At 42.1% G+C, this 23,445-nt stretch overlaps 1 long non-coding RNA gene across 2 annotated transcripts; it reads left to right on the top strand.

Annotated features, from left to right (window-relative positions):
• The first annotated feature begins 1,888 nt into the window (after positions 1-1,888).
• On the top strand, positions 1,889-22,596 carry LOC121291158. Of its 2 annotated transcripts, none has more exons than XR_005945974.1 (3): positions 1,889-2,107; positions 12,800-12,953; positions 21,194-22,596. It is a non-coding gene; the product is annotated as an uncharacterized LOC121291158 (long non-coding RNA). The 2 variants fall into 2 exon arrangements; XR_005945975.1 differs by having other exon boundaries at positions 12,800-13,047.
• The last annotated feature ends 849 nt before the right edge of the window (positions 22,597-23,445 follow it).

Genomic DNA, 23,445 nt, shown 5'->3' with positions numbered 1-23,445 from the left:
ATCCATGCCTGCAATCCATAATCCGTGATGTGTGATTCTGATGTAGTTGTGTATTGATAGGGTCCAGCCTTTCACTGAACACTTTTCCATTTTCATTTCCTGATTAACACCATTAACAACATGGACATATTAGAGCTGTCATAAACCAGCAAAAGCAAATCTACAATGTTTCCAGTCTTTCTTACTTTAAGATCAGGAGACATTTAAAAAAATTGAAACCACGTGGCAAGTTGAAAAGCAAATTGCAGCAGTGGGACCCGCACATTAATGACAAAGATTTATGTGAATTCTTGTCAAAAAAGTGACCTTGTTTCAAACCACAGAGTTAAATTCTTAATTTACTTCACAGATGAAGCACAGGATTAAGGAGTATCAGTCTTTGGGATTAGCTAGATTGACTGCAGAGATTTCTTCTGCTCATGTACTTTGCTTAATGTTTACAGCAAGGACAACAATCTCTTGGTCAAAAAGGTAAGTTTTAAAGAGTGTCTTAAAACAAGATAGAGAACTGGTTAGGCAGAGTGATTTGAGAAGAAATTCCACAATTTAGGGCCTATTTCTAAGGCTGCCTACCTTCCAGGATTGGCCTGGAGGCTCCAGAAATTGAAGATCAATCTCTAGAACACTGCTGTGTGCAATACTGGAGAAAAATCATTAGGACATTAAAAAATATTTTTTTTGGCCATTTTCTTGAACATTTCTTTTTGACAGTTTTAAAATATTGAAAATGGGGGGGGGGGGGTGGGAAAGCATGTTTGGTTGACAGTCGAGCAGCATCCAATTGGGTAATCAGTCTTTTAGCTTTCCAATTGGTGTAGGAAGGCAGTGCATCACAAGGATGGATGTGTTGGCGACTAATGCCTGGAATATGGGACAAGTTATGTGACGAAACCTCCAGGAATACATTTAATCACAACTGGCAACCCTACAGAAGGCACAGCTGCCAATGGTGGAGTGAATAAAATTGTGGATGCACAAGAGACCAAAGCTGGAGGAACATAGAGCTCTGGGAGGGTTGTTGGATGGGAGGAGGGCTAAAGAGATAGGCAGAGGTGGGGTGGGAGCGAGGCCATGGAGGGATTTGTAAGGGTGAGAATTTTAAAGTGTTGCTGGACCGGAAGTGAATGCATGCCAGAGGACAGGGGTGATGGCTGAACCAGACTTGGTGCAAGTTAGGATGCCGGCAGCAGAGATTTGGATGAGCTCAAGTTTACAGTTGGTGGCAGATTTGAGGCCAGCTAGGAGAGCATTGATAGTCTGGGGATAACAAAGTCATAACGCTGTTTATAAATGCAGGACTCTTTCCAGGGCAAATCCAATCTTTTCCGTTTTAAAATAAAACATTGAACGAAAAGATTTTGATTTTGGAGCTGAAGTGCATTTTTGCAAAATAGGCGAATGATACTTATTTTCAAACTTGTTGCAGCACATGTGAAAGACAAATTAATCAAAGCGGTGGGACCCACTAGTCCGTGCGTGTTACATTGTTTAGAGGAAAACAAGTCTCCAGTTTTGGATTTGATAACATTTGTAATAACACACGTTAGCACAGTTGTACTTTCATTGATAAAATGGGGGCGAGGTCTAAGGGGGGGATGCTGCCCCTTTTAAGCCGGTGGCAGGAGCCTGGGGGAAGCCAGAGTCCCGGCGGAATACGCGCGGAATGTTCGGAATGTTCCATGACGTAATGCGGATCGGAAGCGCGTGAGCTGAACACTGAGAAATAACGTGGTGTTGCCGCTGCTGCTGATTGACAACTCCTCCGGCCAATGGTGAGCGTGGTGGAGGAGGGCGGTGCCGAGTGGGCGGAGCCAGGGACAAGGGTGGGCGGGGATGAGGGGGCGGGGCTCCACGGCTTGGAATGTCTTGTATCTTTTTCATGTTTCCTTTTGCGTTGCTCTGGAGTGGGGAGGATGAATGTTGTGATGGGTTGTACTGTGTATGCATGTGCCTGGGCAGCTCTCCAGCAGCAATAACAACCACCAGCCTTTAAACAGCAATTATTGTATTCAAAAAGTTGTTTTTTTTTCCCTTTATATTTCTCGCCGACTTCCCTAACTCGTGGGCCATCCAGAAGGGAGAGCTTAAACTGTCAAGGAAGTATCAGGTAAGCATGTCAAAGGAATGTCAAGTAATTATAATCGGGTGGGGGGGGGGGGTAGTAATGTCAGAGCATTTGTCATTATTTAAGAGCGTAACTTAAACATAAGTTGAAATGTAAGTAATTAACATTTGCAAATCGCACCCAGCGGAATAATGTTCAATTTTTACTTTAAGTGGTCTGGTCTTGTACGTGTATGGTTATGTAAGTGTATGTATATATATGTGTGTGTGCGCGGAATTTACACCATTTCAAGCCATGTTCACACAAACTGATCGTTGACGATATTCCTTTGAAAATCTTTTGAATTAAACTTGGAGCACCATGGGTAGCAGTTTTTTTGCGTAGACACACTACAGTCCAGATCTTTCCCAATACTTCTCAACTGTCTCTTGTTAATCAGGATATCCTGAAAAGTCACAAGAGTGGAGTACAAGACCCAAAAGCTGGCAACTAATAGAATCATAGATTTGACTTTTCTACAGAAAACCGAAACTGCAGTGCCAACCGGTGACCTGAATTGCACCTTTTCAACAGATTGCAAGTTGTGTACAATCTTCTATGCAGGAAAAGGGCTGAATTTGGCCTTCTGTGGGTATAAGTGTTTACACACATACTTGTGTATGTTATATGCCATCTGTATATATTCTTGCAGACTACACTAGATTTGTACAATAGTATAGTGGATCAAACCTTCCTCTTCACTCATTATTCTGTCTGCATTCAGTTTTAGTTTCTGTTTGATACAGCCCTGTGGTTACAGGCAGCCACCTGGTCTTAAGCCCAAGGACTGTTCTTCATATGCAAACCTGAACCATTTGCTGTCCCTTCCAATGGAAGGAGTGTTCAGCTGTCCTCAGTGGTAATACTCTGGTCTCTAAGTCAGCATTTCTGGTGGTTGGGGGGATGTATTTTGAAATTGGATGACACTGTGATAGTAGATCATCTGCTTGTTTTACACCCCTCCCTGATTTCATTTCCACTCAAACCAAGTGAAAATCAGGAGAGCTGAATAATGGACAGTGAATATCACCTGCCCCTGTTGCCATCTACCATTATTACCCAAATTTAAAATTACTCCCTAGGGGTTCAAGTGTTCTTACAGGACTAGGTTGTCATCTCACTGCAGTACTGATGGAGTGCTGCACTGTTTTTGAGATGGGATGTTAAACTGAGGCTCTGTCTGCCTATTCAGGTGACAAAAGTTCCCATGGCACTATTTAAAGAAGAGCAGAGTGTTTTCCCAGCATTCTGGCAAACATTTCTCCTGTCATCCAACATCATCAAAAACAGATTAATAGACTCATAGACATCTACAGCACAGAAGGAGTCCATTCGGCCCATTGTGTCCACACCAGTCAACAAAGATCTGACTACACTAATCCCATTTTCCTGTGCTTGGCCTATAGCCCTGGAGGCTATGGCAATGCAAGTCATTAACTGATCATGCACCTCATTTACTGTTGATGGGATCTTGCTGTGTCCAACTTGCTTTTTGTATCTGCCAGCATAATAACAGGGACTGCAATACGTAAGCTATTAATTGGATATGAAGTGCTTTGGGATGACTCGATGATACGGTTCCTAATAATTAAAATTCTCTTCCTCTTACTCTCCCTCACCACCCCTGCCCACTTCCAGCAGTGGGAATCATTGATTACCAGTAGATTTTATGCCCAGTTAATTTGACCTTGGAACAGGGAAATTGTAACGCATGACACCACACTTGCTAACTTGGCATTGGCAGGGTCCCAGCTGGGACTTTCCATGTCCATGTGACTCAACTACATAAGAACATAAGAAATAGGAGCAGGAATAGAGCATACAGTCCCTTCAGTATGATCATGGCTGATGATCTGTCTCAGCTCCACTCTCTCACCTGTTCCCCATATTCTTTAATTCCTTGAGAGGCCAAAATGTGTCTATTTAGCCTTAAATATATTCAATGATGGAACATTCACAACTCTCTAAGGTAGAGAATGCCAAAGATTCACAGCCCTTTGAGTGAAGAAATTTCTCCTATCTCAATCCTGAATGATCGTTCACTTATCCTGAAACTTTGCCCCTGTGTTCCAGATTTCCCTGCCAGTGGAAACGTCCACTCTAGTCAAGCCCCTTCAGAATCTTGATCCCAAAAGATCACACATCATTCTTCTAAATTCCACAGTGTATAGGCCCAGTTTACCCAGCCTCTCATTATAGGACAACCTCTCACCTCAGGAACCAATCTAGTGATCATTGGTGTCACCGTCTTCAATGCAAGCATGTCCTACCTTAAATATGGAGATCAAAACTGCACACATCAAAGCTTTGTACAATTGTAGTAAGACTTCTTTATTCTTGTACTCCATTTGCAATGAAGGCCAACACGCCATTTGTCTTCCTAATTGCTTGCTGTACCTATATGCTAACTTCCTGTGTTCCTGGTACATGTCCACCCCTTCCTGTGTTCCTTGTACAAGTCCGCCAAAGTCCCTCTGAACATCAGCATTAGAAGTTCAAAACTTCTTTAAAAACAGCATTCTACTTTTCTATACCAAAGTGAATAACCTTTTACTTCCTGACATTATATGCCATCTGGCACCTTGTTGCCCATTCACTTAACCTGGCTTTATCTCTTTGAAGCCTCTATGTACTCCTCACAGCTTACATTCTCACATAACTTTATACCGACAACAAACTTGGATACATTACACTTCGTCTCTTCATCTAAGTCATTAATATAGATTGTAAATAGCTGAAGGCCCAGCCTTGTGACAATCCAGTAGTTCCAGCACACCAACTTGAAAATGCCCTGCTTATCCCTGTTCTTTTTTTCCCTGTCTGTTAAACAATCCCATATCCATGCCAACGTGTTACCCTCAACTCCATGAGCCCTAAGCTTGTGTATTAACTTTTATGTGCAGCAACTTATTGAATGCCATTTCAAAATCCAGGTATACTACATCTACTGTTTCCCCTTCATCTATCCTACTTGTCACATTCTCAAAATACTCCCTTTTAAATTTGTCAAATTGTTTCCCTTCTGTAAAACTATGTTGACTTGTTTTGATCATGCTAAGATTTTCTAAGTGCTTTGATACGACTTCCTTAATAATAGATCCCAGCATTTTCCAGATCACTGATGTCAGGTTAACTGGCCTTTAGTTCCCTGTTTTCTCTCTCCTTTCTTGACTAGTGGTGTTATATTTGCTCATTTCAATGGCTGGGACAGTTATAGAATCTATGGAATTTTGGAAAATCATAACCAGTGCATCCACCATCTCTGCAGCTACCATTTATAGTACTCTGGGATTTAGGCCGTGAGATCTAGTGGATTTGTCAGCCTTTAGTTGCTTAATTTTTCCAATATTTTTTCCTCTGTTATTATTAATGACATTAAGTTCCTCATCCTTATTAGCCCTTTGGGTTGAACGGTAAATCAAAAACTTGTGTGTGTGTCAGAAGTACACTCACACTGCAAACATCCTTCCCCCTTGGCAACAGCTTGCATTTATATAACACCTCTGCTGTACTAGAGAATCCAAAGGTGCAGCTAGGAGTGTTATTAAACAAAATTTGACACAGAATGCGTAAGGAGACATGAAGACAGTTGGCCAAAAGCTCAGTCAGAGGTAGTTTTAAATAGTGTCTTAAAGGAGGAAAGAAAGATTCAGGCACGGAGAGGTGCGTGGGTGGGTGTGGTGGGGGGCAGAATTGCAAAGGTTAGGGCCTCGGCAGCTGAATGCGCAGCTCCCAGTGGGGGAATGATTGAAAGCAGGAATGTACAAGGAGGCCCTAATTGGAGGTGCACACAAACTTTGGTTGGGTTGCAGGATTGGAGGAGGTTATGGATATAAAGAGAGTTGAGACCATGGAGTGATTTGAAAACTAGGATGCGACTTTTAAGATCAAGGCATTGTCTGACTGGAAGCCTATTTGGGTCAACAAACACAGAGGTGATAAGTGAACATGACTTAATGTTAGTTAAGGTGCAGGATGCAGATTTTGGATGAGCTTGGATGAATGGAGTGAAAGGTGAGAGGTTCACCAAGAAAGCATTAGAATAGGCAAGTCTGAAAAAAAGTCCTGCGCCTTTCATGACCACTGGATGTCTCAAAATGCTTTATAGCCAATGAGGTATTTTTGAAGTGTTGTCACTGTTGTAAGATAGGAAACACAACAGCCAATTTGCACATAGCAAACACCTACAAATCATTATGTGATAATGACAAGATAATCTGTTTTAATGATGTCGATTGAGGGATAAATATTGGTCAGGGCACCAGGGATAACTCCCCTACTCTTCCTTGAAATAGATCCTGTGGCACTGTTATGTCCATATGAGAGGGCAGATGAAGCCTCGCTTTGACATCTCATCTAAAAGATGGCGTCTCCAACAGTGCTGCCCTCCCTCAGCACTGCTTTACAGCATCAGCCTTGATTTTTGTGCTCATGCCCTGGAGTTGGACTCAAACCCACAACCTTCTAACTCAAAGGCAAGTGTGCTACCAGCTGAGCCACGGCTGACACAATACTAAGGCGGGGTTGTGAGTTTCAGCAGCGGATGAGCTGAGGCAGGGACAGAGTCAGGCGATGTTACGGAGATGGAAGTATAGGTGATCTTGGTGATGGAGCGGATGTGTGATTGGAAGCTCGCCTCAGGGTCAAATAAGGCACCAAGGTGGCAAACGACCTTTTTGTTGCCCTATTATCCCAGGGGGAAACAGCTGCTTCTGGTATTGCAGATTTTTAAACAGCCAGAGATATTTTTGCATTGATGGTTCGTAAAGATGTTACCCACGAACTGGACTTGCCTGCAGCTAGCAAATTGAAGGCCTGAATGCTATGAGGGGACAACTCCATGTTGTTTTGCATTTGTCACTGACTTGCTGCTTTGTGGTGAGAGTGGGGCAAATTTCAGAGCACTGAAACCCAATGTGTATTAAAGCGTCACTTCAGGTGGCCACATTGCAAAGTGAATAACACTGGAATATAAGAATGCTGAGAAGACGAAAATAAATGTTCCACTGAGACATATCAACAGGTGTGAAAACACCCATTATCGGCATAAAACAGTTTGTAACTTTTCAAAAAAAGCATTGAAATATAGAAAGTGTAGGCAGATTAGATTTGTTGTTGAAATGCGAAAATGGATTTTGAAATCAGCACATTCCTTTTTAGAAAAACACACAAAGTTTCTAGTGCAGATGAGGGGAACGTTTTGTGTGCATTTAAATTTAATATGGAATTCCAGTGAATCACTTTATTTTTGAAGTCACGGTTGATCTGTGGGCACATTTTGTGCATTGCAGGTTTCATGAATGGCAAATAAGATTTTAATCTGTTTTGGTGGTTGAGGGATAAGGGTTATTTAAGACCAAGAGATCTGCCCTACTTTTCTTGAAGTAGAATCCTAGAATTACATGGCGCAGAAGGAAGCCATTCATCCCATCCTGCCTGCGCCAGCTTGTTGAATGAACCATCCAATTAGCCCTGCTCTTTCCCTCTTTCTCTCTTGCAAATTTTTCCCTTTGAATTATTGATCCAATTTCCTTTCACAAATTATTATTGAGTCTGCTTCCGCTACTCTTTCACAAATTACAATCCATGCTTTAACAGCCATCTGAACTGGCAGATAGGACTTTGGTTGAACAGGGTAGCCAAAAGATGGCACCTTCAACAGTAGTGCACTCCCTCAACATGGCACTGAAGTGAAGGAGCTCCCACAGTGCTGCTAGGTAGCAAGTCACATGATGTTGACTCAGTGACCATTAATTGACAGCTAGCTCTTGTCTTAAGTTGGGAGGGATGGGACTTGGAGACGATGGTGTTCCCATGCATCTGCTGCCCTTCCCTCCTAGGTGCTTGGGTTTGGAAGCTGCTTCCAAAGAAGCCTTGAATACTTGCTGCCATGCATCCTATAGATAGGACACACAGTGGCCATGGTTAGAGTGGTGGTGGAGGGAGTGGATATTAACATTGATGGATGAGCTCTGATCAAGTGGACTGCTTGAATTCTAGAATTGTGGTGGCTGGGAGCTGGCTCCTAGCAGTTATGTAGTTAAGTCTGTTTTCCATTGATCAGTGCTCATACACCAGATCTGCAAGTCTGCTGCAAGTCTTGTAGCCTTAAACTTGTAGACTTGAGTCTGTAACCTGCTGCTAGTCAATGGAAAGCTTGTTGAATAGCAGTGTTTCATGGACCCTAAATTCCAAATAACAACAACCTCATATAGTCCTGTTAATGCAGTAAAATAGTTCCAAGGCGCTCAAGTTAAAAGGACCTACACTGGCTGGGAATTGAATCTGGATCTCAATCCTGGCAGATAATAATTCAACCCCTGACCCGACAATGCTCACACAACTTATTCCTGAATTCAGCTGGCAAAACCAATGTAAACAGTGGCTTGACAATCTTTGTGAGATTGCTGAAAAAAGATATGTCTAAGCTTTTTGTCTTGCACTTATCAAAACACTCTAGAGAATACCAATATAAGGGGGAAACAACAATTTATACTGTATGTGAAGGGAGTGCAGATTGGTTGGCAAATGACGTTGCCATGGAGAATGCACCACTGATGGTGATTGACAGTTAACTGCCGAGCATTGTTTGAAATTTAAACCAGGCAACTTGACCCTGATTGGTCAAGTGACAGCCATTCGCTGACTTATTCCTCAGGGCAATGCCAACCAATCAGCACACTTCACATACAGTATGAATTGTTGTTTTCCTCCTTATATTGGTGTTCTTGTGAATGTCCTGATGAGCGCAAGATGAAAAGCTTAGATATGTCTCTTTTTTCAGCAATACTCAAGTTCTGCACGACCAAATGACTTTGGGAGATTCTTAAATCCTATAAAAAAATAAGCAGAGTTAGTGTAAAATGAGCAGTGCTTGTTATTTTCCTTGGTGGGGAATTCTCATCTTTCTTTCTTGTATTAAACAGAGATAAGACATGTGGGTTGATCGATTATTTTCTGAGATGTTCCATATGTTGTTTAACAGCCTCATCCTTTGAGCCTATTTTTTCCAAAAAAATGCTGACCTAGTTAAAAGACAAAATGAATAATCTGAACAAAATCTGTTCTTCTGTATCTTATATTACAACAGTGACTCCATCTCAAAAGTACTTCATTGTCTGCAAAATACTGTGAAGTCATAAAAGGATCCATAAAAATGCAAGTTCTTTTTTTCTTACTTACCAGATGCCCAATGGAGTCATCTGCTCTCGGTGATCTTGCTGCTCTTTTTCCCCCAGATTTTAATAAGCCATTAGCCACATCCTTGTTCAGTGGGCTTTGTCTAATCTTAACACTTACAGGTACAGTTGGCCAGTCTAACTCCATCCAGCAAGATGGTTGAAAGATTTTTTTTGGTATAGAAAGGAGAGGAGACCTTTTGAGGCCATTGTTCCAGTATAAGAATAAGGTCCACATTGGATTGATCTGCTCCAATCCAATTTCCTCTTTCTACTTCATGGCGGGGAGATTTTCTAGTGAATATTTAAGTAACAAATTAAGGCTGTCAAAAAAATGCTGCATTTATGGTGACAGGTGTTGGTTAAAGGGTTTCAGAAGACAAAATACCTCAAAATTAAAAGCTCGTTCATTCAAAAAATAGTGCCTTTTTCAGCAGCTTTCAAGCTTTTGTTCTGATAGGCCATATAGCAAAGAGCCTCACGGGGCAGCACATATTGCAGTTAAATCCCACACTGCTGGTAGATATTGGAGTTTTGATGATTTAGGATTTATCCACCAGTGAGGCTAGAGTGCTTTAAAAGAAAGTGTGTTCTCCAAACCTCCAATCTCTCACAATTCAACCCAGCAAAAAATTAGCACAAAGAGGATTGAGCTGCCTAGGATTTGAGGGTAAGTTTGCAAGGGCGCACGTGCTGAATGTGACACTGCTGTCCTTGAGTGTATTGCACTCATTTAAAACAAAGCCCGGTCCACCTGTTAAAATGAGATCGTCCTGCGTTTTCTTATTGCCGCATTCGATGATAGCGATACTACTGCAGGAAACCTGGCTGACAGATACTGGCAGCAGTTAAAGAAATAGTCACTATCTGGCAATGAATGAAGTCATGTTGTGAATGCCACTCTACACAGTGGAGTCCATGCTGAGCTCTGAGTTTACAAATGAAATACTGTACACTGTGTATTCTTGTGAATTGCTTCAGTTCATTGGACAGCATAGCGAATAAAGGTACCCCCTAGTTTTTGTCCAGCTCAGTGTTGCCAACACATCTCCATGTGGTGAATGGGTCACAAACATGTGGTGAATTGATGCTTTTCATCGGGGTGAGATTTTAATCAGATGAACATTAGGACCCTGTGGCAGCCCATTTGACTGAGGACGCAGTTTCAGATTCTGTCTGACATAATCTGTGGCCACATCAAAAGTAAATAGAAAATCTTGGAGGAAAACCAACCCTTACCTTAATGGAGCTAGGCTACAATTTTTTAAATGTTATGTCGTAAAGCGACCCGCATTGAAGGAATTAAAAGCGTGTTGAAATATTTAAGTTGCTACTGTACAACTGGATGCGATGTAGCGATTACTGCTGTTACCACAAACATTCTTTAACAGAGATGCTATCACTGTGCAGTGCACTATTGCTTACCTTTAATCCCACCCCTCAATCCCAGTTCATCTCTGGAAGACTGACAACTTCCACCCTTACCTTTCCATTTATTTTGTATCTTGTGGGAAATATGATGACCTAATTGCCACGACTTTGGCGAGCATCAAAATCTTATCGGACAACACAGGTCATCTAGTCAGAAGGTGCCAGGTTTGATTCCTAGTCTGTGACGTGTTTGTTAATCTTGGTCACGACAGGATCAGGGACACAAGCATTGGCTTCAACCCCTTTTGTGTTATGGATGGGGGGAGAAAATCAGCTCCTGATCGTAATCCATTGATCCCTGTTGGAGAATCTGTATCTGTAAACCTTGGGTCAGAATTAGATAGTGTTACAGACAGGAGGGGGGTTAATTTAAACAGCACTAATTTCTCATCTCACTACCCATCCGTAAGCAAAAGGGTGTTTTGATTTATTGATGTCTTTATAAGCAGTGGCGTATTTCCCAACCAGTTTTCTACCAATAATCCCACACCAAACTCGAGATAGGGTAAACTTAAAGGGTTAGTTTATTTGTACACTCTCAAAACATGAAAAGAGAGTTTGCAATGTTCAGATAGCAAAGCAAAGGATAGACAAAGGAAGGATTTAAAGTGCAGAGGCACAAAGAATACAAATATTGTTTCACGTTGGTTCTAAATCAAAGGCCAATGAGGTATTCCTTCATGGTCATTGGCCATGAAAACCAATGCTAGATAATTCACTTTTCTGGTGGTGTTGACTTCAAATATTGAGATAGGCAGGTAGAGCTGAATCAGTCTTGTAGATGAAGGTACAAAATTTTCAGCAGAAGCAGTGTAGATGGGGCCAGGTGTCCAACACAGACCTGGGACTCCTTCAGTGTGGCCTGCTAGTCAGGTGTTAAACAGCAGACTGCGCTTTGCAGTTCAGCAAGCCAATATTACTTGTTCCACAAGCCAGAGGCATGATTCCCTCCTCTCCACCAGGTCTTTGACAAAGGATGTATATCCGTTGTTTGAATTCCAAAGACCGTGAAATGTCTTTGCTATTAGGAATTGAAAGGAAGGTTGCGGGTCATCTATCTTAGCAGACGATCCATCTCCTGTTGGCCAGCCTGTGTTATTAAATGCAGATGGCCTTTGTATAGCTCCCTTTGAATTTGAGCTGTGCAATCCAGAGATGGTTGTTAGTGGCTCCTCAAAGATAACGAGTTGCGATTTTTCTTGAAACTGCCAGGTAGCCTCTTTTGTTCAGGGGTCACAGACAGACATAGATTCAACCATTTCAAAGGTCTTTGTTCTGTTTTAAAATTTTAGTAATAGCAAAGTCAAAATATTCACAAGAAGATAGAGAAAATTGGATGTCGGGGTTGGGGGTGTTGGTTGCAGTTGGGAGAACGGGGGATTATTAAAGAGGATGAATGCTTTGTGGTTATCAGATAGAGGGGAATGGAAACTTGCAAACTTTATGTTGGCTTCAGGCCAGCAAGGGTTAATGGCTCAGTCAGTATGTATTATAAAAGAAAATTAAAAACCATGGGAACTTGGGTTATTGTTGCAATTTTTGACACTGAAGTATACGCCTAAACTCATAGTCTGCTAACTCGCAAGGAGGCAAGATGGAAAGGGGCATTTTATCTGTTAAGTCATATGATACATTGCCAAAGATAGTTTAACCCTGTATTTTTCATGTGCCATAATCATATTCCGAGGGCCTTGTCTGCCTACATATAAATCAAGTTCAGTTGTAGCTATGAAATTCTTGACATTGTGGTGTTCGACATCAATGAAGTTAATTCTTGATTTTAGCAGCATTATAAAATCATTTAGATATTGGCCTGGATTTCGCAGTTAGCGGTGAAGTGACAGCGCTACCTGCTGATCTTGAAGAAAGCTGCCCACAGGATCTAGAGATCTCTGTGGTGTGAATTTCACCTACCTTGATGCTAATTTAATTCTGGCATCAGCTCAGGGAAACTCTACTATTCAGTAGCAGTGATATCATCAAGAAGGCTAAGCAGCCAATCACATTGAAAAATTCTCTCAGACAGCAAGCCAGGCAGTAAAAAGCACCGATTATCCTTAACATTTTTGTTTTTACCATTTCGCAGGCAGCAAAATAAAGATTGGGAGATCAAATGAAGTACCAAGAGCATGCTGCATTGTCAGAGGTGCTTTCATTTGGATGAGACATTAAACTGAAGCCCTGTCTTCCATCTGAGGTGGATGGGAAAGAATCTATGGCACTATTTTGAAGAATTGCAGGTGAAATGCAAAAAAAGACAAAACCCAGGGCCGATCAAGAGTACAAAAATAGTCTGAAAATTTCCTCTCTGGTTCTGTCAGGTGATCAAAACAGGTGATCACATGGACCATGTATATGTTAACTGTTAATCTGTTTAACTTTTTAAAAATTCAATCATGGAATACAGGCGTTGCTGGCTAGGTCAGCATTTATAGCCCATCCCTAATTGCCCTTGAAAAGATGGTGATGAGCTCTCTTCCTGAACTGCTGCAGTCCATGTGGTGTAGGTACACCCACAGTGCTGTTAGGGAGGGAGCTCCAGGACTTTGACCCAGCGACAGTGAAGGAACAGCGATATATTTCCAAGTCAGGATGGTGAGCAGCTTAGGGGGGAATTTTCAGGTAATGGTGTTCCCATGTGTCTGCTGCCCTCGTCCTTCTTGATGGCAGTCAAGTGTGGCACGGTGTGGGTTTGGAAGGTGCTGTCTTAGGAGCCTTGGTGAATTCCTGCAGTGCATCTTGCAGATGATACACACTGTGCTAATTTGCGTTGGTGATGGAGGGAGTGAATGTTTGTGAATGGGGTGCTAACCAAGCGGGCTTCTTCGTCCTGGATGGTGTCAAGCTCCTTGAGTGTTGTTGGAGCTGTACTCATCCAGGTAAGTGGAGAGTATTCCATCACACTCCTGATTTGTACCTTGTAGATAGTGGACAGGCTTTGGAGTGTCAGGAGGTGAGTTACTCACCACAGGATTCCTAGCCTCTGACTTGCTTTTGTAGCTACAGTATTTATATGGCGAGTCCAGTTCAGTTTTGTTCAATTGTAACCCCCAGGATGTTGATAGTGGGGGTTCAGCAATGGTAATGTCATTGAATATCAAGGGGCGATGGTTAGATTCTCTCTTGTTGGAGTTGGTCATCACATGGCACTTGTATGGCGTGAATGTTACTTGTCACTTGTTAGCTGAAACCTGGATATTGTCCAGGTCTTGCTGCATTTGGACATGGACGGCTTCAGTATCTGAGGAGTTGCGGATGGTGCTGAACATTGTGCAATCATCAGCGAACATTCCCAGTTCTGACTTTATGATGGAGGTAAGATCATTGATGAAACAGCTGAAGATGGTTGGGCTGGGGACACTACTCGAGAAACTCCTGCAATGATGTCCTGGGACTGAGATGATAGACCTCCAACTATCCCAATCATATTCCTTTGTGCTAGCTATGACTCCAACCAGTGGAGAGGTTTCCCCCGATTACCATTGACTCCAGTTTTGCTAGGGTGCCTTGATGCCACAATTGGTCAAATGCTGTCTTGATATCATGTGCAGTCATTCTCACCTTACCTCTGGAGTTCAGCTCTTTTGCCCATGTTTGAACCAAGGCTGTAATGAGATCAGGAGCTGAGTGGACGCAGTGGAACCCAACCTAAGCATCAGTGACCAGGTTATTGCTAAGCAAGTACCGCTTGAAAGCACTGCTGATGACCCTTTCTATCACTTTACTGATGATTGAGAGTAGACTGATGGGGCGGTATAGGCTGGGTTGGGTTTGTCCTGTGTACAGGACATGCCTGGGCAATTTTCCATGTAGCCGGGGTAGATGCCAGTGTTGTAGCTGTAATGAAACAGCTTGGCTAGGGGCATGGCAAGTTCTGGAGTACTATTGCCAGAATATTGTCAGGGCTCATAGCCTTTGCAGTATCCAGTGCTTTCAGCCATTTCTTTATATCATGTGGAGTGAATTGAAACAGCACCACTTGCAAGTTCCTCTCTAAACCACTCACCATCTTGACTTGGAAATATATCGCCATTCCTTCACTGTCACTGGGTCAAAATCCTGGAACTCCCTCCCTAACAGCACTGTGGATGTACCTACACCACATGGACTGCAGCAGTTCAAGAAGGCAGTTCACCACCACCTTCTCAAGGGAAACTGGGGATGGGCAATAAATACTGGCCTAGCCAGCGATATCCTCATCCCATGAATAAATTAAAAAAATTGAAACTTATGAGTTTAAAATTAAGGTCTCATTGCGAAGCTTGAGTGAATATTACACTGTAGTACATTATGTAAAATGAGTTCTTGGCCTGGTGTGAGACATAGGTTATTAAGCACTGTCGCTTAATATCTGCAGATTCTGTGAGTAGAGAAAAGCACAGTGGTACCACTTTGTTTTCTATCATTAACAATTAGTCATTGTAACTGGAGATTGCTGAGGCTATTTATCTAAATAACATTAAGAATTGCATCATGCATGCAAATGGGAGATTAGAAAAAGAAATTCAAAAGACTTGAATTTATATAGCACCTTTTGCGACCTCAGCAAGTCCTAAAGCACTTTGAAGTGTAGTCACTGTTATAATGTAGGAAATGAGACAGCCAGTTTGGGCACAGCTCCAGTAAACAGCAATGAGATAATGACCATAAAATCTGTTTTCTAATGCTGCTAGTTGGCAGTTAAAAATTGGCCAGGGTACCTGGAAAAACTCACTCACTCTCCTCTGATATAGTGCCATGGATTTTTTTTAGATCTACCTGAGAGACAAGAAATGCCCTCGGTTTAAAGTTTCATCTTAAAGATGACACCTCTCTCAGCAGTGCATTGAAGTGTTGGCTTGAATTATGAGAGTGGATGAGGAGTAGGATTATGGTCTACAATAGGTGCACGTTAAGAGCTCAATATAATGTTTCTTGCATGGAACAGATTAAAAATGTTTAGGGTATTCTTTATGCATCAAAGTGAAGGAGAGGAATTGTTTTAGGCAGCTAGTGGTGATACCAAGTGCTTCCAATTCAGGAACATTGCAGCAATTGCAGAATAAAACTTCAACTCTGCTTTTTTTTAAAAAAAAATGTGGCTCTCTGCAAACCTTGGAGATCATCCTCTAATGCTCCACAGTGACATTTCATTTATCCACAGTAGCCATCTGCAGTATTTTAAGATTTTTACCAATTTTTTTTTTTTACCTAGAAGGGATTTAGGGGTAAAGTATATTATGATATTGCTATGAAGTTAAATCCAAACCAGGTGGGGTTGATTTCAAGAAACACAAGCAATCTGGACGGTTGACTAAGTCCCTAGCTGGCCTACAATAATAGACTGCCCCACCCAAAGCTATATTCTTTTTTGCAACATGGTTCTTGCTATGGAAACAATATCCTGTCCTGTGATGTTTTTGATAAAGACTAAACCAGTTTTTTGATTTACAATTCATCTCATGATTGTAGGAAAGAGAGGGTCAACTTGAAAGACTGACCAGGAATGTCAGATTCAATATCATGTCTGTCTGTCTGTCTCTCCCTCTCTCTCCCTGTCGCCCTCTGTCGGTCTCTCTCTGCTCTCCCTGTCACTCTCTCTCTCTCTCCCTCCGTCGCGCACTCTCCCCCGTCCCTGCCGCGCACTCTCCCTGTAATGAGACCCAAAGCAGAGAGGTATTGCTTTTCTCAATGAGATGGGCAAATTTAAGATAGCTTAATTGAACAGGCATGTGCCTATAGAACCATAGAAAAATTACAGTGCAGAAAGGGGCCATTGAGCACATCATGTCTCTGCCAGCCAAAAAAGAAAAGAAAAAGCTAGCCACTCATTTTAGTCCCACTTTCCACCACCTAGTCTCTAGCCTTGCAGGTAAGCCTTGCCTACAAGCAAGAGTTTCTATGATAAGAGTTCTATAGTAAGATTTTCTATAGATACTCAAATAAGAATAGTTAACAAAATGAACGTTAGTCCTTAGAAAGTGAGTCTGGGGAATTAATGGAAAATAAGGAGATGACAGATGAATTGAACAGTAATCTTGCATCGGTCTTCACTATAGAGGATGCAAATAACATCTCAGGAATTAGAAGGGAGAGAGGAACTCAGGAAAAATTACAATCATCAGGGAAGTGGAACTAAGCAAATTGTAGCAGCTGTGGGCTGACAAATCCCCGGGTCCTGATGGACTTCATCCTCAGGTCTTAAAAGAAGTGGCTAGTGAAATAGTTGATGTGTTGATTTTAATTTTCCAAAATTCCCTGGATTTGGGGAAGGTGCCATTGGATTGGAAAATAGCAATTGTAACTCCTTTATTCAAAAAAGGAGGGAGACAGAAAGCAGGACAACACAAGGCAGTTAGCCTAACATCTGTCATAGGGAAAATGTTGGAAGCTATTGTTAAAGAAGTTATGGCTGGGCAATTGAAAAAATTCAAGGCAATCAGGCAGAGTCAACATGGTTTTGTGAAAGGGAAATCATGTTTAACCAATTTATTGGAGTTCTTTGAAGGAGTCACTGCTATGGATAATGGGTGGATGTACTGTTCTTAGATTTCCAGAAGATATTTGATAAAGTGCTTCATCAAAGGCTATTGCAGAAAATAAAAGCTCATGGTGTAGGGGGTAACATAATAGATAGAAGACTGGCTAGCTAACAGGAAACAGAGGGTAGCCATAAATGGGTCATTTCCTGGTTGGCAGGATGGACCACAGAGATCAGTACTGGGACCTCAACTTTTTGCAATTATATTAATGACTTGGATGAAGGGACGGAAGATATGGTTGTTAAATTTGCTGATGATACAAAGATAGATAGGAAAGTAAGTTGTGAAGAGGACATAAGAAAGCTGCAGAGGGACATAGGTTAAGTAAGTGGGCAAAGATTTGGCAAATGGAATATAATGTGGAAAAATGTGAAATTGTCCCTTTTGGCAGGAAGAATAAAAAATAAGCATATTGTCCAAATGGTGAGAGATTGCAGAGTTCTGAGACTCAAAGGGATCTGGGTGTCCTAGTGCATGAATCACAAAAGGCTAATATGCAGGTACAGGAAGTAATTAGGAAAGCTAATAGAATGTTATTATTTATTGCGAGGGGAATTGATTACAAAAGGAGGGAGGTTATGCTTCAGTTGTTTAGGGCATTGGCGAGACCACATCTAGAGTACTGTGTACAGTATTGATCTCCTTATTTAAGGAAGGATGTAAATGCAGTAGAAACAGTTCAGAGAAGGTTTACTAAATTAATACCAGGAATGGATGGGTTGTCTTATGTGGAAAAATTGGACAGACTAGGCTTGTATCCACTGGAATTTAGAAGAGTATGAGGCAACTTGATTGAAACGTCTAAGATCCTGAGGGGTCTTAACAGGATGGATGTGGCGAGGATGTTTCCTCTTGTGGCAGAATCTAGAACTAGGGGTCGCTGTTTAAAAATAAGGGATGTGCAGAATTTTTTCCTTTGAGGGTAGTGAGTCTTTGGAACTCCCTTCTTCTAAAGGCAGTGGAAGCAGAGTCTTTGAATATTTTCAAGGCATAGATAGATAGATTCTTGATAATCTTTCACCCCCTTGTTTACCGGGATAGGTGGGAGGTTACAATTAGATCAATCATGATCTTATTGAACAGCGGAACAGGCTCGAAAGGCCGAGTGGTCTACTCCTTTTAACCCGTATGTTTGTATGTACCAGGAGCTTGGTTGAGACTGCCCAAACATTTTCATGTCTGACCCTTAAATCCAACAGTAATTCAAGAGACATTTTCACCCTTAGCCCGGGCTAATCCGGGACACAGAGGTGAAAGGCACCAAACTAATGTGTGAGCTGGCCTCTTGTGGAATATGTGTATATTTGGTCAAGTGTCTGATGAGTTATTACATAGAATCATAATATGGTCACAATACAGAAGGAGGCCATTCAGCCTGTCGTGTCTGAGCTGGCTCTTTGTGAGGGCAGCTCAGCTAGTCCACTCCCCTGCCTTTTCCCTGTAGCCCTGTAGATTTTTCCATCTTCAGGTAATTATCCAATTTGCTTTTGAAACCATGGTTGAATCTGCCTCCACCACACTCTAAGGCAGTGCGTTCCAGATCCCAAACACTCACTGCACAAACCAGCTTTTCCCCATGTTGCTTTTGTTTCTTTTGTCTTTCCCTTTTAAATTAGTGCCCTCTGATTCTCAACCCTTCTGAAAATGGGAACGATCTCTCCCTATCTACTCCGTCCAGACCTCCTCATGATTTGGACACCTCTAATCAAATCTCCTTTCCCACATTTCTCAAGTATTGAGATCTCCTTTCCAACCTGGGACCTCCTTGATACATCTGACTCAGTGCTACATCACATGATTCATTTACTATTTATAAAATGGGAGCAGGGAAACTTAAGAGGAGACCAAAATCATTTTACTTCCTGGATTATTGTTCATTGTGTCAGAAGATACATGAGTAGCTGTTTACAAACAGCCACACTGGAGCTCCACGTGACAGGAGCGCATATTGGGAATAAAGGTATGGAGTAAAAATACAGAGAACATGTTCATGGATATGTGGGACATGTTGATTCTAGCTCCACAAATTGCTGGTACACTCGTCAATTGTGCCAAACTTACTCCAGGCTCAGCAGTTGGCCAAATCTGATCCACCTTGTAACTCTTACGAGTACAAACACATTTCCATCTGTTCCTATTCAGATGAAGTTACATTGTTTCATAGTTTGCCATTGTGAGATTTGAACTCTTGATACTCTTTTTGAGTAAACCTGTTTCCATCTGTTTCAGATGAAGTTACATTGTTTCATAGTTTGCCATTGTGAGATTTGAACTCTTGATCTTGGGGTTACAAATCCAGTACCATAACCACTTGGCTATTTAGGCCAAGCCTGATCCACCTTGTATGTGCTCCAGAATCAGTCATTGTTCCTAATAAGGAACAAATTAGAGTCAGATGTACTGAAATTAGTCATGTGGTTGGCATGGCGATTGGGGGCTGACCGAGGATAGTCAAGGAAAATAGCAATCCGAGCAAAGGATATTTTGCTGGTGAATGTTCTTGGTAGAAAGAGAGTAACAACAAACAGCAACTGTTTGAGTTTCTTGTGTTAAGGGATCACAAGGAACAAAAGACAAATTGTTTGGGACGGACTTCAGTGCATTAGAATGAGCAGGCCATTAAACCTCTGTTGTCCTATGGTTGATGTTAAAGTGTCATCAGAATTAATGTCAGTTAGCTTAGCACCCCTGAATAAGTTGCAGGGCAGGGGAGAGTGGAATCGATCTAAGTTCCTTCTCCTAGAACTGTACAGCTATGCAGCCTATCATGATCTTTGAAATTACTCCTGCTCCCTTGCTTTTTCTCCATGGCCATGCAGGTATTTCCTTTTCAAATACAGATCAGTTTCCTTTCAAAGTTATTTTGGAATCTGTTGCCACCAGCCTATCACAAAAACAATTCTCCATCCCTTCTGTCAGTGGAAATAATTTTTCCTCATTTATTTACCTGTACCCTTTGTGAATTCAGTCACCTCTAATAAATCTCCTCATTAACATTGTTTGCTCTAAGGGAAACAATCCTAGCTCCTCTAGTTTCTCTAGATAACTGAACTCCCACATCCCTGGTATCATTCTTGTAAATCTTCTCTGCACCCTCTCCAAAGCCTTGACCTTCTTCCTAAAGTGTGGTAGCCAGAACTGGACACAATTCTCCAGCTGAGGCCAAAGCAGTTAGTAAATTTTTGGTATAACATCCTCACTTTTGTACCTTAGGCCTGTGTATATAAAGCCAAGAATCTCATATGTTTTTTGCTAAATTAGCCTTTTCAACTGGTCCTGCTGCCTTCAAAGATTTGTCTGTGTGAATCACTGGTTGCTCTGGACCTTCACCCCCTTAAAATTAACCATTTAGCTAATATTGTTCCTGATTGCTGTCCATTGATTACTTTTGGAAAATGTATGTGTTGCAATTGGGAGAAGATGATGTAAAGCTGTGTGGTAATGTCTCCAGTGGCCAAATAGAATGATTATATGGAAGGCTGTTGATGCTTGTGGAACTCTCCCTGAGAAGGGGAACAAGGGATGAAATCAGCACTGCAAAAAATCCGGGGAGATGTGTAAAAACTTGATCTTGAGAAAAGGAGACAAGCACAAACTGGTAAAAGGGGATATACTTCCTCCAATCAACTTGCATCGGAGGAGAGCAGACTGTATCATTTCAGAAGTGAGCGGTTTGAGGGCGAGGTACAACCTCCACCTTGCTCCCCTGCTTGCAATGCAGTGGAATGGACTGTGGAGGGTGGTGAAGCATTACACCAATAGTCAGCTGTGTTGCACTGGAGCCAGTGAGAGATATTCAGGGTTCCACCATCACAACAGCCTCTCCCTCCCCAATGCCTGGGGCACTGTCCAGTTAGGTAAGTTAATGGCTTCCTATTTTTCAAATGTTCATTTTCAGTGGAGACCATGGCTGTTTATAGTGGTAAAACTTAATATCCTTTCATTTTCATGTTCTGTAGGATCGCAAGAGTAGTCATGTGGAGTCATTTACTTCGTCAACTGCTGGAGGTGTTTTTCTTAGAGGGTGATCTCTTCATTCTATATCGAAAGCCGCAAACTTTGTGTAGAAAATAAATGCGAAGGATGCACTTAGAGCCTGTGGCAGCTTATAACAAGAGCTGTTTCTAGAGGTGAGGATAAAGGTAGAGGGAGACTAGATGAGAGGTGGCTAGACGAGAAATTGGAAGGAGTGGCTAGGCAAAAGATGACCTATGGTGTTGAGGATGAAGTGGGGTCCATGAAACAATGGATAGCCAACAGGAGGAGGAAAACAAGCCAGAGGGATGGGAGAAGGGGTGACAGGTTGCCTGATAGCAGAAGGGAGTAGGGGAGCAAGTTGTGCTATAATAACTGGGAAGGTGGTGAGAGGCCATGTTGGGCTGATGGCAGGAAGCACCCCAAGTCAAAAATGTGGGAGCTGAGAGTGAGGACAAATTGAGGGATGGCAAATGGGAGAATAAGATGAAGCTTGCTGGATGGTAGAAACCAAGTTAGCTGAAATCATAGAATCATGTAGCATAGATACAGGCCATTCAGCCCATTGTGACTATCCTGGTTCTTTAAAAGGGCAGTCCAATTTTAGGACCATATCTCCGCTTTTCCTCATAACCTTGCAAATTAGTTCTTTTCAAGTACGTGTCCAGTTGTTTTTGGAAGCTCCTATGGAATCTGATTCCATCACACTTTCAAGGTGAGTATTCTTGGTCCAAACAGCCCTCTACATAAAGACATTTCTCTTCATTTTCCCCTCCAATGCTTTTGTCAATTATTTTAAATTGGTGACCACTGTTTACTGACCCATCTGCCAGAGGAAGTAATTTCTCCCTGATTGTTTTATCAAAACCCCCTCCTAGTTTTGAATACTGAAAACCTCTATTAGGTCTCTTTTTAACCTTCTCTCTTCTACAGACAACCATCCCAGCTTCTCCAGTCTCTCCACATAAGTGAAGTCTCTCACCCCTGGGATCATCCTAATAAGTCTACTGTATTCTCCTCCAGGGCCTCAACATCCTTCCTACCATGGGTTGCCTAAAATTATACCCAATAATCCAGTTGAAACCTAACAAGAGATTTGTAAGGATATAGCACAACTTTTTTGAAGGAAGAGTAAAGGGATGGTAGACAAAGGATGGCCAATGGAAGTGGGTGGCTAGGTCAGGGATGGTGGGAGGAAACACCAGATTCCTAAATTGGAGAAAATAAATTCCTTTCAGGCTGTTAGATATTGTTAATTAATTTTACAGGTTTGTATTTGTTGATTGTTTAGCGTGCACCCAAACTTGACTTTCCAATTTTTGACTACCTTGTAAATCCAAACAGTTTGAATGGTTCTTTTGTACAATAAAGTTGAAATGTAACTGCTCTTAATGTCTCTGATTGTCATCTGGTTTTGCAGTTGTCACCTTGAGTTTAATCCTCCCCAAGTTTTCAAGGCAGCGAGTTGCAGCGGCAAACTTTCTGCCCTTTAGAAATACAGGGCAGGATTTTGCCCTTGGCCAAGGTGCTTGGCAGGGGCGGTCGGGAAGTTGACCACCGTTCGCGATTGGCTCCGCACCGCGATTTTATGCTGGCTGGCAAACGAAGGCCACCCAGCGTGATACGCAGGCGGGCGGAGGGGGGGTGGGGAGGAGGGTGAGCACGATCTCCACAAAGACGCGCAAAACAGCGCTTCAATCTCCCTGAGGCGCGGAACTGCCGCGGGGAGATGAAGCACTGCTTTTTAAAAAAAAAGGAAATAAAAATGTCATAAAACATGTCCTCTCGTTTGATTCTGTCACATGAGCTGGGATATGTTTTTAATTCAAAAATAAAGTTTTTATTTGATTTTTATTTGCTTTAGGATGAGGCCCATGGATGAGGCTTCCTAAAAAATGTAAAGGCCATTTGGCCTTTACGCCTGCTCGCCAACCATTAGGTAAATTTGAATTTAATTAGTTTTCTAATGCCATTAATAGGCCTTTTAATTGTCGATGGTCAAGCAACCGACCCCAGCGCGCGCCTGCCAAATGAAATATCGCGAGACTGCGTGATGACATCGGGATGCTTACCCGACGTCATCGCGCGTCATTTTGTGCTCGGGTGTGTTGGGCACGCACCAGCATGCCGAGCACAGAGAACTTGGACTGTGTGGCTGATGCCCTTGGCCTTGTTGCACTGAACTCTGCAAGCATTTGGCATGGGTCCTCAGTTCCTCAGTATGACAGACCTGGGG

Source organism: Carcharodon carcharias, chromosome 19 (assembly GCF_017639515.1).
Source record: "Carcharodon carcharias isolate sCarCar2 chromosome 19, sCarCar2.pri, whole genome shotgun sequence".
Taxonomy (NCBI): Eukaryota; Metazoa; Chordata; class Chondrichthyes; order Lamniformes; family Lamnidae; genus Carcharodon; species Carcharodon carcharias.
Note: the sequence above shows the minus strand (reverse complement) of the source record. Positions and strands in the feature narration are given on the sequence as shown.